Here is a 15,739-nt window from a genome sequence, read left to right as displayed (position 1 = left end):
CTGGAACTCAGGGTGGTATCCAGACCCTGCACCAGCTGCTTTTGTTATTCAGGTGATGCCTGAAGAAAGTGCCTTACATTGGGGATTGTAAGATCCAGCATAGTGCAAAGCTCACTACAAACTCCTGAAAGCTGACTAGTGCAAAATGTTGCAAAGGAGTGCCTGGTTGCATTACTCAAGACAAATGAAAATCTTCTTTTGTTGGCCACAGCCCAAAGCCTTCCCCAGTGGAGTTCCTTCCTCATTTCTTTTAAATCTGTAGAGATAGGATGTGACTGCTTCTTTTCTACAGTTGATGACTGAATAGCATCAACAAATACCCAGAACATGGGAGACCTGACTATTTTATCACTTCCTCTGCCCAAATTGTTACCCTCAGGTGGCTCATAAAGGCATCACAGTCTCTGTACCCTTGTGTTCTTCTGGTAAAGAGTAGAAAACACTGCAGAAGAAAAAACAGCCCCCTAGACCATAGGAATACCCAGTGCATGTCTCACAAGAACAAGGAAGCTTGATGCTACCTGAGCTCTGGCTACCTAAGCTCTGGCTACCTACCAGAATAGATAATACAGTCACCAAACACAGTAAATATTTGGGTGTTGTGGGAGAAGATTGCAAGGAGATCATATACAACAATAGTTTTCTCATCAGCAAAAGGGAATACTGTCTTGTGTTTAGCAAAAGGATATCCAACTTTCATCTGCCGTGCTGTTTATGTATCCATTTTCCTCTTTTTTCACTGTCTTCAACATCTTACTGTTCAATTAAGCTGGTTGATTCATCATTTGAGAGTGGAGAAATACAGCTCACTGAACACCCAGACAGCTTAATTTAATTTTCTCAGGTTTTTAGATGGGGGCTCAATTTGAAGTGACCCCTTGAAATTGAACCCAGCCCTTGCTGTTGCTAATCAAATCCTGGCAGACTGTTAGACCAGTGAGAAGAGTTTTAAATTGTAGTAGTATTAGTGTGTAGAAAAGTTTATTTTGTTAGATCTGATGTGATAACGAACCTTCTCTTTATCCATTTCAGTAAATAGAAAATTTGATCTTGGATATAAACAGCTTTGTAGTGAGGAACAAAAAATGAGTCTGCTTCTTAATTTATTTATAGCAAAGTAATTTTAGTAATAGAAGGACAAAAGATGGAACATCTGACTTTCAGATGTTAGGCTATGCCTGCAGTCTCTAATTTTTGGATGGTTTATTTTGTTTATTTAGTGCTATTTTGAACTTGAAAAATTAGATTTTCTTTTTTCTCTTGCACAGGTACTCATCTGTTTCTGCTTGGAAGAACCTTTGTCTCTGGTTCAGTTATTTGGACTTTTTCTCAACACTCTGCTGCATTCATCAGAGTATGCATAATAATCACTACAATGAATGTAATGCACATAATTTATAGGAAAGTAAGCTTCAGTTCTGTAGTAGGACAGAACTTGTGATGAAAACAAGTTGATATGCAGTTAAAGAGTCATATACTTCAAAGATGTATCAAATATTAGTATCAAATATATGCATTTAAATCATAGAATTTATATATCAGCAAGTCACACACAATATGTATTCTATAGATGACAGTTTAACAAATAAGATTTTTAAAATAATTTTTAATTTATTATAATGGTGTAAAATGTGTAGCTTTGTGAACTGAGTTGATACAACATTCATTATTCTCCAAGCACAAGCCTGGGAAAATAAAATTTTGTGCTGCCTTTCCAAATTGTTCTCTGTTCTTTCACCTTTTCTCAACTGGTAAAATATACTTTAAGTGTTTCATTTTTCTCTGAACTATGAATCTGCTGCCCAAGGCAAGAACCAATAGATGTGTGGTCAAATCCAGTACAGCAAGCCTTATTTTCTTTGATAATGGCAACTTTGATCTGCCCAAGAAACCTATTCTGGGAAATGTTCTCTGTGATTCTCACTGAAGCTTAAATTGATTAAACCAAAACCAGAAAAATGCTTTGCATTGATTTGCTGTTTACAGTCTTGAGAAATACAATATCAGGCATTGTTCAAAGGTGATGAAATACATCATAAGCTCAGTGACAAATATATACTACAACCAGGATTTAATATAGAATTCAGCTAAGCTCAAACCAGCAGCTTTTTGAACAGAACTCAAGAATTTGTTCTGGAAAGAAATGTCAATGTTTTGTTAGAAGATAACTCCATACTAATGATGATATAATAATAAAGAAATTAATGACACAACTCAATACAATCAAGGGTTTCCTGTCTCAGAATTCTGTTTCTCTTTCCAGAGATTTACAGTGGCAAATCTTGCCATTCTATAATTTTATTTAGTTTCATAGAATCATAGAATAGTCTGTGTTGGAGGGGATCTTCAAAGGTCATCTAGTCCAACCCCCTCTGCAGTAAGCAGAAGCATCCTCAACTAGATCAGGTTGCCCAGAGCCCTGTTGAGCCTCACTTTGAATATCTCCAGGCGTGGACCCCCAACCACCTTCCCAGGAAACCTGTTCCAATGTTCCACCACTCTCATGGTGAAGAACCTGTTCCTAAAATTCTGTTTGTTTTTAAATGTTTCACTGAAAATATAAGCCAAGGATAATTTCATATTAAAATGCATTAAAGAATGTATTGTCTCTCCATACATGAGAAAAAGAAAAAACAGAAAAATGTCCATAATTTTACAATTCTCCTTTATTTTAATCTCTCTGTCACAATTTTTATTATTAGCCATATTACTGCTTTATGAACAGTGTGCTGTTTTCATCTATTTGTTCCACTCTGTTCATATATTTGTTCTGATACTGTACTAAGAAAATTAAATACTAGCAATGTATCTACTAATGAAACATGGTTACCTTGATAAATTACCATCTGTTATAGAAAACTTGGATTTATTAACACTTTAATAAAGGAAACAGAGGATACACCAAGCCTCCAAGCATGTTTAAAGGCACCACTCCTTAAGACCACTAAACATAAAATTCCTGAGAGACTTCTATAACACTGAAACTGGTCTCTGGATAGTGGGAAACCATTAATGACCTCCAAGCAGTTCTATATATAGGACAAAAGGTAAGGTGGAGAGGGCAAAGAAGGATGTGTCACACAAAATTCCAGCTTCTTTAGCAACCATTTCCCCCTGAACCTTTTACTATGAAGAAACGGAAGTGTTAGGCATTTGGCCCACTATTTCAGTGTTTTTATATTGCAAATCATGCATCAAATGAAGGTTTTGTTTGTTTGTTTGGGTTTTGGTGTTTTTTTTTTTTTTGTTAATTCATAAAAGAAAGAAGTCTCAAAACACAAAGAAAATTATTGATTAAAATAATCTATTTTTTAAAAAATGGTTTGTGCAATGCTTTACAAAATATCAATAAAGACAAAAAAATTGAAAACATTCACCTTTACTTTTTCTACAATTTTACCTTTTTTTGGTAACCAAAGCCCATCTTTATTATATCCATCTGCATGAAAGGCATTGTACAGAATTATACATCTCAAGTCTGTGGCAGCACAAGAACAGTATTTTCATTCCTGAAACAAAAAAACACCCAAATGTTCTATGTTTACATTCTTTGTAACATCAACAGAAAAAAAGAAAATAAATTCATTTTGGATCTGAAAAAATAACCATAAGCTGGAAGAAAAATGTCCATATTATGCAATATATTTGTTTATCTGAAATAGATCATTTTAAGACATTACCTTATCTTTTTTTTTCTGTGTGACAAAAGATAAAGTACCTGAATTGCATTTCTCAACTAAAAAATTAAAGCAATTTCAGAAAGCCTTAAACTAGTTTTCAGAAAGGTCTTTTAAATGCCTCAAGCGAAGCAAGTTTGCAACTGACAGGAAATTATTAAATATTTGAACTCCAAATGAGAAAGAAAAAGGAATGGTTTACAACAACACTCTGCACTGAAAGCCTAACTTCTTGTTGTGCTAAAAAACAATCACACATCATCTCTTCAAAGGACCTGTGCTTTTCTAATTTCTGATGGAATTCTTGTAAGGAGTTTGGTTAGCAGCAGAAAACAGTGATGAGTCTCCCGGGAAATTTATGAAATGTGATGAGATGTCCAGTCATCTGCTGTGGCTTGCTCCCTGTAGCTGCTTAATAGATTATGATTTGCTACCAATCTACACACTTTTACTGAACTGCAACCATATCTTTTAAACTACTTTCTGATTTAGAGAAACTAAAACTAGGTCTAGACTGTATGTACGCCTCCAGGTTGTGTCAGCTGTAGCTACAGGACTGTTCTCACAGCTAGTGTCCCCACATGAGGCTCCCACTCTCCTTGCTTGAGATCTCTAAAGCCTTGAAGTCCAAGGATGATCACATTTCTGGCATGAACCAGACTGAGTACACTTGGGGAACCAAGAGTTCAGACTCTCGATTGCCTGTGAGAGATCTCTGTTTTGAGGTAAGGTGGAGAGGGCAAAGAAGGATGTGTTACACAAAATTCCACCTTCTTTAGCAACCATTTCCCACTGAACCTTTTACTATGAAGTTGAGTTTCTCACAGTGGATATGAGCAGCATATTAAAAAAATACCAGGTAGCAGCCCTTGAGGTGACCAGTACTGGAAATTTTCACACACACACATGCACAAAAACAAACACACAGACAACTGTCACTGCCATTTCCCAGCTTGCTGTGTGAGTGTTTCTCTCCCACAGCATACTCCTGACGGTGTCTGCATTTGATTTCCTGCCAGCAAAGCAGAAGGTGAGAGACATTCAGGTTGGCAGGCTCTAGTGCTGGCCATAGTCTGGTGGTGTCCTGTTATTTGCATCCTCCTATGCTTTTCCTGACTTCCAGTTCAGTGGTTAACTGCCTACTTTATAATAACTCTCATTTGAAAATAAAGCATTTCACTTTGATTTGCCATGATCCATCACACAACAAACCTCATTAAGGAACATAGTAATTTTCTCTAGTGACAGGAGAGCTCAGGATCCCAGCTGAACACGTCTTAGCTTTCTGACACACTTCACCTTCATTCTGTGCTGAGAATTCACAGTCATTTTTAGAAGAGACAAAGAGAGGTTTCCACTGCAGGCAATTGCCTGCTTCCTTTTTGCTAGTGCAGTTGTAGAACCTCATGTCTATTTTGTAAATAAATTCTGACAAGAGTGTATCTGTTATCATTTTGTGCTCCAGGAAGAAAACTGTTCTTTGATATTATTCACAACCACTTCATGTTAATTGCGTGTGCAGAACAGTACACATTTGTCCATTAATTTTTCTACATGTTAGCCAGAAATTCTGCTCACCTGAAAAATATATTGGAGCCATTCTATGACACCACAGTGAAATGTGTGCAACTTCATTTTTCTACCAATGAGAGTTAAGACTAGAACTTTCAGCCTGCTTAAAATGAGTGGAAATTGTAAGCATTTTGTTTCTAGTCTGATGCTACCCTTTAATGTCCACACAACACACGTGCAACAAAGTGGTTTAGATCTCGGATCAATTTATTTGTTGAGATTGGAGCTCAACTGCCCTTGTGTCACACAACAAAGACGGATCTTGCTCTGGCAGGGGGCTTGGACTCGATGATCTCCTGAGGTCCCTTCCAACCCCTAATATCCTATGGCACTTTCATCCTGTGATCCTGTAACTATTTATCACAGCCCTCTAAAGAAAAGGGCTCTGTGAATGGCAAATTAATTGCACAAAGACAATAGCAAAAGCAACGGAAATTATCAGAAATTTTAATATCCAGAAATTAATTACAGTTTAGACCTAATAATGCTGACAATGGACTTTCAGTGATATAAAGGAATGGAAAAATAATTTAACTTGCACTGGTAGGATGACTTATGTTCAAGATTCCTTTATTTCTGTAAAAAAATTACAGTACACCATCTTCAGCTAATAGAGAAACCGAGTGTGTCAGCAGAGGGATACATATACTAAAATATGACAGCCATAATGATGAGTAATTTGCTGTTAATTCTTTTCCAATCTCAAATCTATCATATAGTTTTTAATCATCTATGATAGGGGGGAAAAAAAAAGTTTGGTTTTTACAAACACTGATTTTTAAAATAACATGATAATATTGCACTGATGTTTGCATTAAAAGTATCTTCCACAAGTTGTGGAAAAGGATTTTAATGTTTCTTTACTTGGATTTGAGGAAATTGTTGCTGTCTGTAACACAGACTGAAAATAGAAAATATTCAGTTAGTATCACAGAACAGTTGCAAATAGTGATGCTTTAAAATTTTCAAATCAAAGTTGCTTTAACCAACACCTCAGGCCAGATCATCATCAGTCTGAATTTTCAAAGACTGCAAGAATCTTTCCAGACCTCTACTAGCTATGACTTCTGCAGGAAATGCACTTTATTATTTTTTCAAGGATGCAGCACAAAGGATACAGAATAGGGGATACAGCACAAATCCACTTTCCTCCCAGATTTCAGAATGACATTAATATGATTCAAGCTCTTACTACAACTGAGTTATCAGGTGGCTTCTTGCATTGAATTGTTCAGTAACAGTGGAACATTAAGGGCTAAATCTGGTGAAGTTGTTCCATTTGCATTATCAGTAAAGACATAATATTTATCTCTTTCCATCAAGGTACTCACAAGATTGTTTCAGAAGAACACAAGACAACCAGCTCTCTGCACGATATAAATATTATTTCTGTCAGTAGTCAATAGTAGATGCTTGGGAAAGAATACACAGATATTACAAGGATTGTAGTGAAAACTCTCCAGAGTATTCTGCCAGCCTTCAAAAAAATGACTACTCACTAGTTTCTTCAGCTGGAGGCAAGATGTTCCTTAGATTGTGAGAACATCCTTTTATTTTCAGAGGACCTTGTTTGTGAACATATAAAATTTTTGGCATCCACATACCCTACAGTGAGAAATTTTAAAATTGAACTACACTATGTGTGAAGAAGTAGATGCCACATCTTGTTTATTTTAAACCTGGTAACCCTACTTTGTTTGCAAGGTTAGCCCTCATCACTGCAAACATCTCTATTACATCATTCTTTGGTAACTGGTTCTAGTTCCCTAGACTGAGGAGTCTGCATCTATTTGATTTTTCCTTATAAAGAAACCACTTGGTATATTTGATTTCTCTGGTCATCTTCCACTGCTCTGTCTCCATTTCTGCCTTAATCCTCAGCAACAGGGGTTCAGAAGAGTATGGTGTTCAGCATATGGGACAGTTATGCCTTTATGCAATTAGACAGTGATATTTTACACTTTGTTCCTTACTCCTTTTCCAGCAGTTCCTAACATTTTATTTGCTTCTTTTCACTGTTGCTGAACACTGAGCTGACATTTTTATAGAACAGTCTAGTTCCTAAAGTCACAGAGTATGCAGAATTTAATACTGTTTCTTCTCATGTTCATCAACCTAAACCTGTCTGCACTGAATTTTATTTACTGTTTATTGCTCACCCTCTATTACTACTATGCTAATGCCAATGATGTTTCTTTGTTGAGTTGAGTTAATTGCCTCAGCTCTGCAAGGCAGAGCAGTTGCTAAGGAGAACAAAAGCCTAAAATGAAGAGTGCTATAAAATGAAAGGCTGACATTTCAGAAACATGTCTCATTTTATTAGATATATATATATCCACATATCTGACCTGTTGATTACTTTACTACTCATCTAGCTTCCTGCTTCTGTTTCTTTTAAATATCCACAGATGTCACAAGTACAAAATAAAGACATAAAAAAACATGTTCCATGTTTTAGCCTAATGTAAGACTGGGTAAGGGATGCTCTTCATATCACTACCAGTCTTGGACATTTATTCTATACTGTCACAGATTTACCAGTTGCATCTGGGTTAATTTTTCCTCTGTGTGACATCTCTTTTCTATGGCTAAGAGCTTATGTGTAGAGATTGTCAAATGTCAAATGCAAATGTAAAATGGATCCATGCTGTACAAAATAGTCTCTTACTGATATTGAGCTGACTATTCCCTTTAAATGTTAATGAAACTGTTGTAATTACTGAAATACCAAAACAGCCTAAGAGCTGGAGATCACAGCTGTAGCCCATTACTCATAAATTACTGGTATAGGCACTATTTTGGCAAAAAGAGTTTTACAGGAACTTCATCTTGCTTCCTTTTAAGTAAGGGATGGAGCAAGGCCAAAGAGAGCACAGAGTGAAAACAGAGGGATTTTCTTGTTCTGCTAGAAAGGTATAAACATTATTTCCAACCAGGCTCCTAATATCCTTGTCTCCTTTCCTGCCCCCCCTTTTTTACTTTTTTATCTGAGAGTCATGGAATCCAGATCATATCACCAAAACTACTGGATGTACAACAAGAAGAAAAAAGCCTCTCTAAAACTCTTTTATTTTTTTCTTTCCTTTCTTCTTTCCTTTTTTCTTTTTTTAATAAAGAGCCCCTCATTACATTTTGATCTGAAATTTACGATTCTGCTTTGTTTTTCTTTTCTTTTCTTGACAGGAAGACCGACTATGTTCAAAAGCAGACAGGCAGGATGGAAGGGAAGCGAATTAAATAATAGGGAGAGGGGGGCACTGTTGCATTTTTCGTGTGATATTTTTTCAGCCAGCGAGCCTGTGGCAGAGATGCCGTGAAAAGGAAAATAGAGTACTTGAATAGGGTAAGTAACCTCAAGACAAAAAATGTCTAAGGGCTATGCAAGCATAACTAGGCTGTAAAGAACGAGTGATATCTATACTAAAGAAGGCTGGTGACACCTTGATTCTTTGATCTGTGAACTGTGTGACAGGCTTGCAAACGGATAGTTTATTATCTGGGAGGTGAATAGCCAAGTCCTACAGCGTTTCACAGGGTTAATATGTATAAAACAGCCATTTAGATGTGTGCCAGGAATAGGGTATGGGAGGAGTTTGCTTCGGCATGCAAGGAAGTTGTACGTGCGTCTGTGCCTATGTGTATGTCTATGCCTATGTGCTTGTGTGGAGCACCGCGCGGTACCCAGCTGGTCACAACAGCTGCAACTGGGAAGATCCGTATGGAAGCTGACCATGGAATTACCAAATCCTCTTAATTCACCTTCTGATGACATTGAAGGTAGCCCAAGCCTGATCGGGACCTTGTTCTTGTTTTCTGCGGAGGATCGCTATCGTTACACTCCATTTAAATTCAGGAATAAGCATCTCATGACGCCATGCTCCACTGCATCGGAACTGTATGAGCAAGGCGGTCTTGCAGAGAGAGGGAGAGACAGAGAGAGGGAAAGACTTTCCAGGCTGAGAAGAAAAAGAGACACCACCTGGTTTTCTTGTCTCTGGGCTGGTGGTTTTTTTAAAGCAATCTGCAGCTCGAAGGTATTGGAGTAATATTTCTGTAAGCCTTGTCTCAACAGCAATAAATGTATTTATATCAACAGCAGAGCCTGATAATTCTGCTGCTGTTCTTACAGGGATCTATTGTTTCATGGATAACATAGGGAATTCCAAAGACCAACAATCTTCATGTTACTTGACTTTATATGAGCTTAGTCATCCAAGGCATAAAGCTCATCTTTGAACGGAGCTTACATCTCACCTAAGCTTATTTAAGTGGACAGTCTTTCCTCAGGTGCTGATATTTGATTTCTGTTTTTTCATTCATTTTTGAAAGTATGTTTGGCATGCAATGTACTATTGATGTGTGGTATTTTTACTCAGTTTCTATTTTTCAAAGAAGTCTCTATTTGTTACACACCGGTACACATGAAACTGCAAAACAGTAATTATTGATTTAGAGACAGCAAAAGGCGTTGAAAGCATGTTGGTATGTGATGAGTAGAGGGATACTACCTCATTTTTGTCATCATCATTACTCCACATCTTAGTAACTGTGTAATAGTCAAAAGCCAGCCATGGTATATTGAGGGGAAAAAAAATAACTAAAATGCTTCTCAGATAAATGAATATTAACATGACAAAGCATTAGAGACTTGTTTTTCTCAAGCAATATTTTTCTTGAAGCAAAAAACCCAAAAGAGTTCATTGAAGTGAACAGCATCCAAAGGTATTTTATAAAAAACAAAACCAAACCAAAACAAAACAAAAAAACACACTTACAATGGAAATCAAGGGAAAAAAAGATCTTATACCTTAGTTGTATGAAAAGAAAACTATGGAATACTCAGACTTATGATTCTGAAAATAATTCAGTGATTAAAAATCTGAAAGGAGATTAAAAGTAGAGCGACAACTTTGCGTGTCTGATATGGTAATTGAGTAATAAGATATATTTTTACTGCAAATCAATTTCCTCATTGTACTTTAGAAGTACAATGTGGCTCTGGCAAAGTAGCATCTTTACGGTCCTAGGGATTGAAATCACAAAGCCGTAGTCTCCTTTTGAAATCTATGGAACTGTGATAAATCTTCATGGCTCTGTATTCTAAAAGAAGAAAGGATTAAAGAAAGAATTTCAAGAGCAGCATATTACCTCCTGTACACTATTTGGAGATGAAAGGATTGCATTATGGTGGGTTAGCAGTTATCATTTTTTTCTTGGGATTAATAAACAGAATTTATGGTAACAGGAAAACAGTGCTACAGTGTAAAGAGTTGAACAATGGAAAACTGAACTGTTTAAACCACTAGGCTTAAAGATGGAATTATAGGCTATGAGTATAAAGAGTATGTATAAAAACATTCCTTTCAATATATATTTTCTTAATTGTATCTTAGTTCATCACCTGAAAGAACCATAGAAAAAACAACCATCCTCGTAGAACTATCTGTCTGGATAAATAATGTCTAAAGAGCTGTAAAAGAGAGTAACTGTCGGTCACAGATGCAGGTTGTGGTTTATCTGTCTGAGCTGCCATTCTCTAAAAAGAGGGTCTGCAATTAGTATTGTTCTCCTTATAGCTCAAATAGTCTTTATTTGGATTCTTACCCAGGAAATATTGGAATAAGTCATATTTGGGAACAATAAAAGAAAAGAAGACCCAACTAGGGACAGAGGCTGCTTGTGACAAAACAGTAATTGTGTTTTATTTTGCAAGGATTGGTGGATGGAAATTTGTGTTTCTGTAATAAAACTGGGCAGGTCAGGGATTCTCACTTGCTTTTCTGTTATTTTTTTTTTCTAAGTTTACTGGGAAATATTTTGCACATGGGATCACTCTAAAAAGTGCCAAAAACTGCATAGCTTATACTGATTCCCATCACATCATCTGATAATGAGTTCTCACACTCATTTGATTTACAAGGTCCAGTTCAGCAACTTATGAGGTCCTTATATATTCTTGGACCCCTACGATGAACACTGAAGGTAAAAGTTCAGAATGAGGAAATAGATTCATCATCATTATAAATACTTTCAATCAAGCCTTTCTTCATATCCTTCTCCTGTTTAGCTTTGCAAAAAGGCTGTGCTTAATGTGTTCTCAGCAGCAGAAATTTGATGAAATGTTTTGATTAAGCTACTAAGGTAAGAGTTTTTAATTTTATTTTGCTTTGGTTTTGGTTTTTTTTTTTCAATTATTTTTCATAATTAATACTTTAGTCTGTTTCTTCTCATTTGGCACAAAGAGTAGATCCCAGGAGCTATCATTCTTCCTTATTTATCAGTATATCAGAGACAAAAATTTCAAGTAGAGGTAATGAGTTGTTCGTGGTAACCCCAAATCTTTTTTTCTTCACAGAATACACTGGCTCCATTGCAAAGAGATACCTTGTAACTCCAGAAAAAGGCTAAAGTTGATTCAAATTTAAGTGTGTCAGGACTCAATAAAGTCAAATCAAAGCTGTATGCCAGATTCCTTTTATAAAGTCATTGAAAGATAACATGAATTTTTATGAGGTACTATTGCTCCCATAGAAAAAATAAACTAAGAAATATGAAACAGAATTTAATTACCACGTGTAAATATGTATGGAGGTGTAATGATTACAATGCATTGATTATAATATGTTTGATTTAACAATCTATTATTAATGTTACCTATAAAGAAACTTGAAATTTGAAGTACATGGTACTAAGAAAGCAGTTGTTGAAGATTCAGCTATAATAATTTTAAGATATTTTAAATAGTCCTATACATTTTCTGTCTGCCTCAGATCTAGGCTTTCAGAGGGTCATGTAAAGAATTATCCTCTCACATAAGGCTCTTGCCTCACTGCTGTTTTTCTTACTAAGCTGGTGACATTATCCTCAGAAAAACAGGTTTAGAGGAAGTTCAAAGGATTCTAAATAAGCATGAAGAAAACGTCTGAAGAGACTTCAAGGTCTATGTCAGACCATGGAAATGAACAGATATTCCTTGATCTAAGAGTAAAGCCCAAACCATCCTCATATAGTCAGTATTAACACTCTTTATTATGCTTGTGAACTACCCACACATAGGAGAAATTTGAGGTTTTTACCCAGATAGGCAATTTGTTCCAGTGCACTACTTTATTTCAGCTAAAGAAACCTATTATTAGCCCAAACAGCAACTTTCCCAGTTGAAAACACATGTAACATTTTAGTAAGCTAGATTTATGTCAGGTAGGTCATGAACCTTTATTGTATTCCTGTGGTAAATAATATAAACAAACACAAAAGCTGTTGACCACTTGTAGTGAACTGGCTCCCCTATTTCAGTCTGAAGACAGTTTAAATGAAGCAAAAAGAGGAAAGCATGCATAAAGCTGTGGAAGCCGCAACAAATTGATTTTTCCCACTGCTTTTGTTACCTTGTGGAATTTCCACAATATGGGAGCCAAACATAGTTTCAGTTGGCATTTTTCATTCTGTTTTAAGGAGCAATGATACACTTGCACATATCCAAAGTCTAAACAATTAACAGGTTAAGCACTTCACTTAAGCAATAAAATAAGCACATTCTTCTTACATGTCTTGTTTATGTGTTTGCAGTAGAATTTTGGTATCTTCCAATTCCACTCCTCAAAGGATTATCTGTTTCATACCTGAAAGTATTACACAAAGGCTTGTAATTAAGGGCACAATTTGTGAAGCTAGGCCAAAACCCAAAGCTTTTAAATCCCTGGCATCTGCAAGCTTGTCTGTCATACTTCCTTCAGTCATGTGGGCAATATCTTCAATCTGCTTTCTTTCTTGAGCATTCTTAGATTATTTATAGCTATCTCAGGTGTGTAGATCTTGCTTTGCCACGTGCAGTACAGTCATCTTCTTGGAACATATTACAATCAGAAGTGTGACATCTACATACATAAGCACACCTGTGGTAGCTTTTCCCTAGCTGGCTCAGATACCATGAGAAACGCTGTAGCGTTTCAGAAGTAGCTGAATTTATTCTCCTGAGCCATTTAAATAACTGTCCCACTTTTTTTACCTAGTGTTTATATTTGACTGAGCATGCCTGGATGTATATAGATTTTGAACATATTTGCTCTAGTTGCACTTGCACTTTTAGTAAGAATTTAACCTGAATTAAACAGTCACTAGAAACACACACCTCTAACCATTGATTCATCCCATCCTGAAATACAGGAAACAAAGAATGAAACACCATCTGCAAGGCTGTTTTGGATTTTTTTAACTCCATTGACTGCAAGGTTAAGATGACTAGTACAGATGATTAGCTAGGACCACCTGTCTTACTTTCAGTTGTATAAAGGTGATATTCATTTTGAACAACCTCATTAAGGTTTATAAATATGTAAAGGGTGAGTGCCAAGAGGATGGAGCCAGGCTCTTCTCAGTGATGCTCAATGACAAGACAAGGGGCAATGGGTGGAAGTTGAGGCATAGGAAGTTCTGTGGAAACACGAGGAAAAAAAATTTCACTGTGAGGGTGACAGAACACTGGAACAGGCTGCCCAGGGGGGTTGTGGAGTCTCCTTCTCTGGAGATATTCAAAACCTGCCTGGATGCTTCCCTGTGTGATCCTGCTCTGGCAGGAGGGTTAGACGAGATGATCTTTCAAGCTTTCTTCCACTCCCTACCATTCAGAGATTCTGTGATTTCTTTGCTGACATGAGTACTGAAGATGATAAAACTATTTAGAATACTCTAATTTCCACTGGAAAGATGGACATAGTCTTGCTTTCATCATCAGTGTCCCCAGCTGCTCATCACCTCAGATGGAGCAGTGACTTCAGTTCATCCATCCAACACCAAGGAAAAAAAAGAAAAAGAAAAAAAAAAGAAATGTTTCCATCTGGATAATGGTCTTTCTCCAGTAAGTGAAAAGCACTTACTTGTGCTTCTAAAAAAAAAAAAAAAAAAAGATTGAGCAGCATTAGGAGGACATGAGGAAAAGGGGGATTGCTCCTGTCTACAACTATACAGATGTATGTTAGAACAAAGTGACTGTAAAAACAGTCTCAAAATAATTACTCTTCATTCTCATTCTCTCTTAGCTGATTTAAGCATTCCATCAGTCTGTATGCTGTTCACTGTGAATCCCAGATGAGGAGCCGGGCTCTCCTCCATTTAACACTAAGGTAACTTTAGATCCCCAAGACAGGATTGCAAATTCCAAAGCCAGAGAAGATACTTGCCTTTCAGGTACCGCATGCCATTCCACAGCATCCTTTGTGAACCTGAGCTCTGCAGGAAGCAATGCCTTTCTTCCTGAGCTTTTTCTGATATGGATCCAGTTGCTGAATTTCATAAACGAGGATACCAAGTTACCTCTGCTTCTGCTTTTACATTGTTTAAACAAGGAACCAGATGCCGATTTCCCCTTGACAGCAAATTCCTTTGGAAGAGCCTTCTGGACCCTGAAGCAGTTCCTCTAAGTGCTCTCCCAGCTGCATATGGACATTCCCCACCAGCCTCCCACCTCTTCATGTCAGTTCTTTGGACTGCAATTTCACTTGTTGAGGGGGGATAGTTAGGAATGCATACAGAAAGGCACCCTGAGTGTAGAAAGATATCAAGGTTGTAAAAAGAAATGTGTTTGTCTGATCAGTCACCACCACCTCCAAGCATAAAAATACATGATCCAAAACCAGAAAAAAAGAAAATAAAAAATAATAGAACACAGAATTTTGTCACAGAAGTTGGGAGAGGGGGGAGGTTGTTCTGTGTGTTGGTTTGGGTTTTTTTTCCCACTTTCTCTACTCCCCCCTTCACTTATGGGAAATGTTTTAGGTATAGGGGGCATATGTTCTTTTCCTTTGGAGTGACATGGTGTTCCAAAACAAAAATTCTCAAACTTTGCTAGTGTGACATTTTATTTAACACATTCCTCTTTCTTCTAAAAGACACATTCCTCCACTTCTAAAGAAATGTGCTAAGTTTTTACTAAGAAAAACATTTTTTTATCTTAGTAAGTCAGGTATGGAAGCCAGCTCTTAGCCATAACATTTATTTTTCAGTATGTACAAAAGCTATTAAAAAAAAATAAAAAGTAACTTGTAATTAGGTTAGTGAAGCAGTTTAACAGACTAAGCATGTATTGAATCAGTGAACAGAAATGTTTAATCTAGAATGATTTACAGGGAGACCCACATTTAATTTTTTTCTTCCAATGCAATATTCCATAGTCTTAGTCTTTATATTTGCATATGTCAAAATAACATAAGTTAGTCTTTAAAATGAAACAGAAAAGCACAAAAAAAAAATCCACATTCCTTCTCTGAATGCTCTTACATATGCTTGCATATAATATGTATGTTTATGCATATATTCTGCATATGGATGGTAATGAAAATAAATATTTTTAAGGGTGAGAGTTAACAAAGAATGTGACTCGTGTACACAAAATGTTGATTATGTGTATGTTAGCAGCCATTTGTATGAGCTGCCACGCATGATTCAAAGCACTTTAATCTACAAAGATATTCCACACAACACAGCTTGGTTGC

This window comes from Indicator indicator, chromosome 2 (genome assembly GCF_027791375.1).
Source record: "Indicator indicator isolate 239-I01 chromosome 2, UM_Iind_1.1, whole genome shotgun sequence".
NCBI classification, from domain to species: Eukaryota; Metazoa; Chordata; class Aves; order Piciformes; family Indicatoridae; genus Indicator; species Indicator indicator.
Note: the sequence above shows the minus strand (reverse complement) of the source record.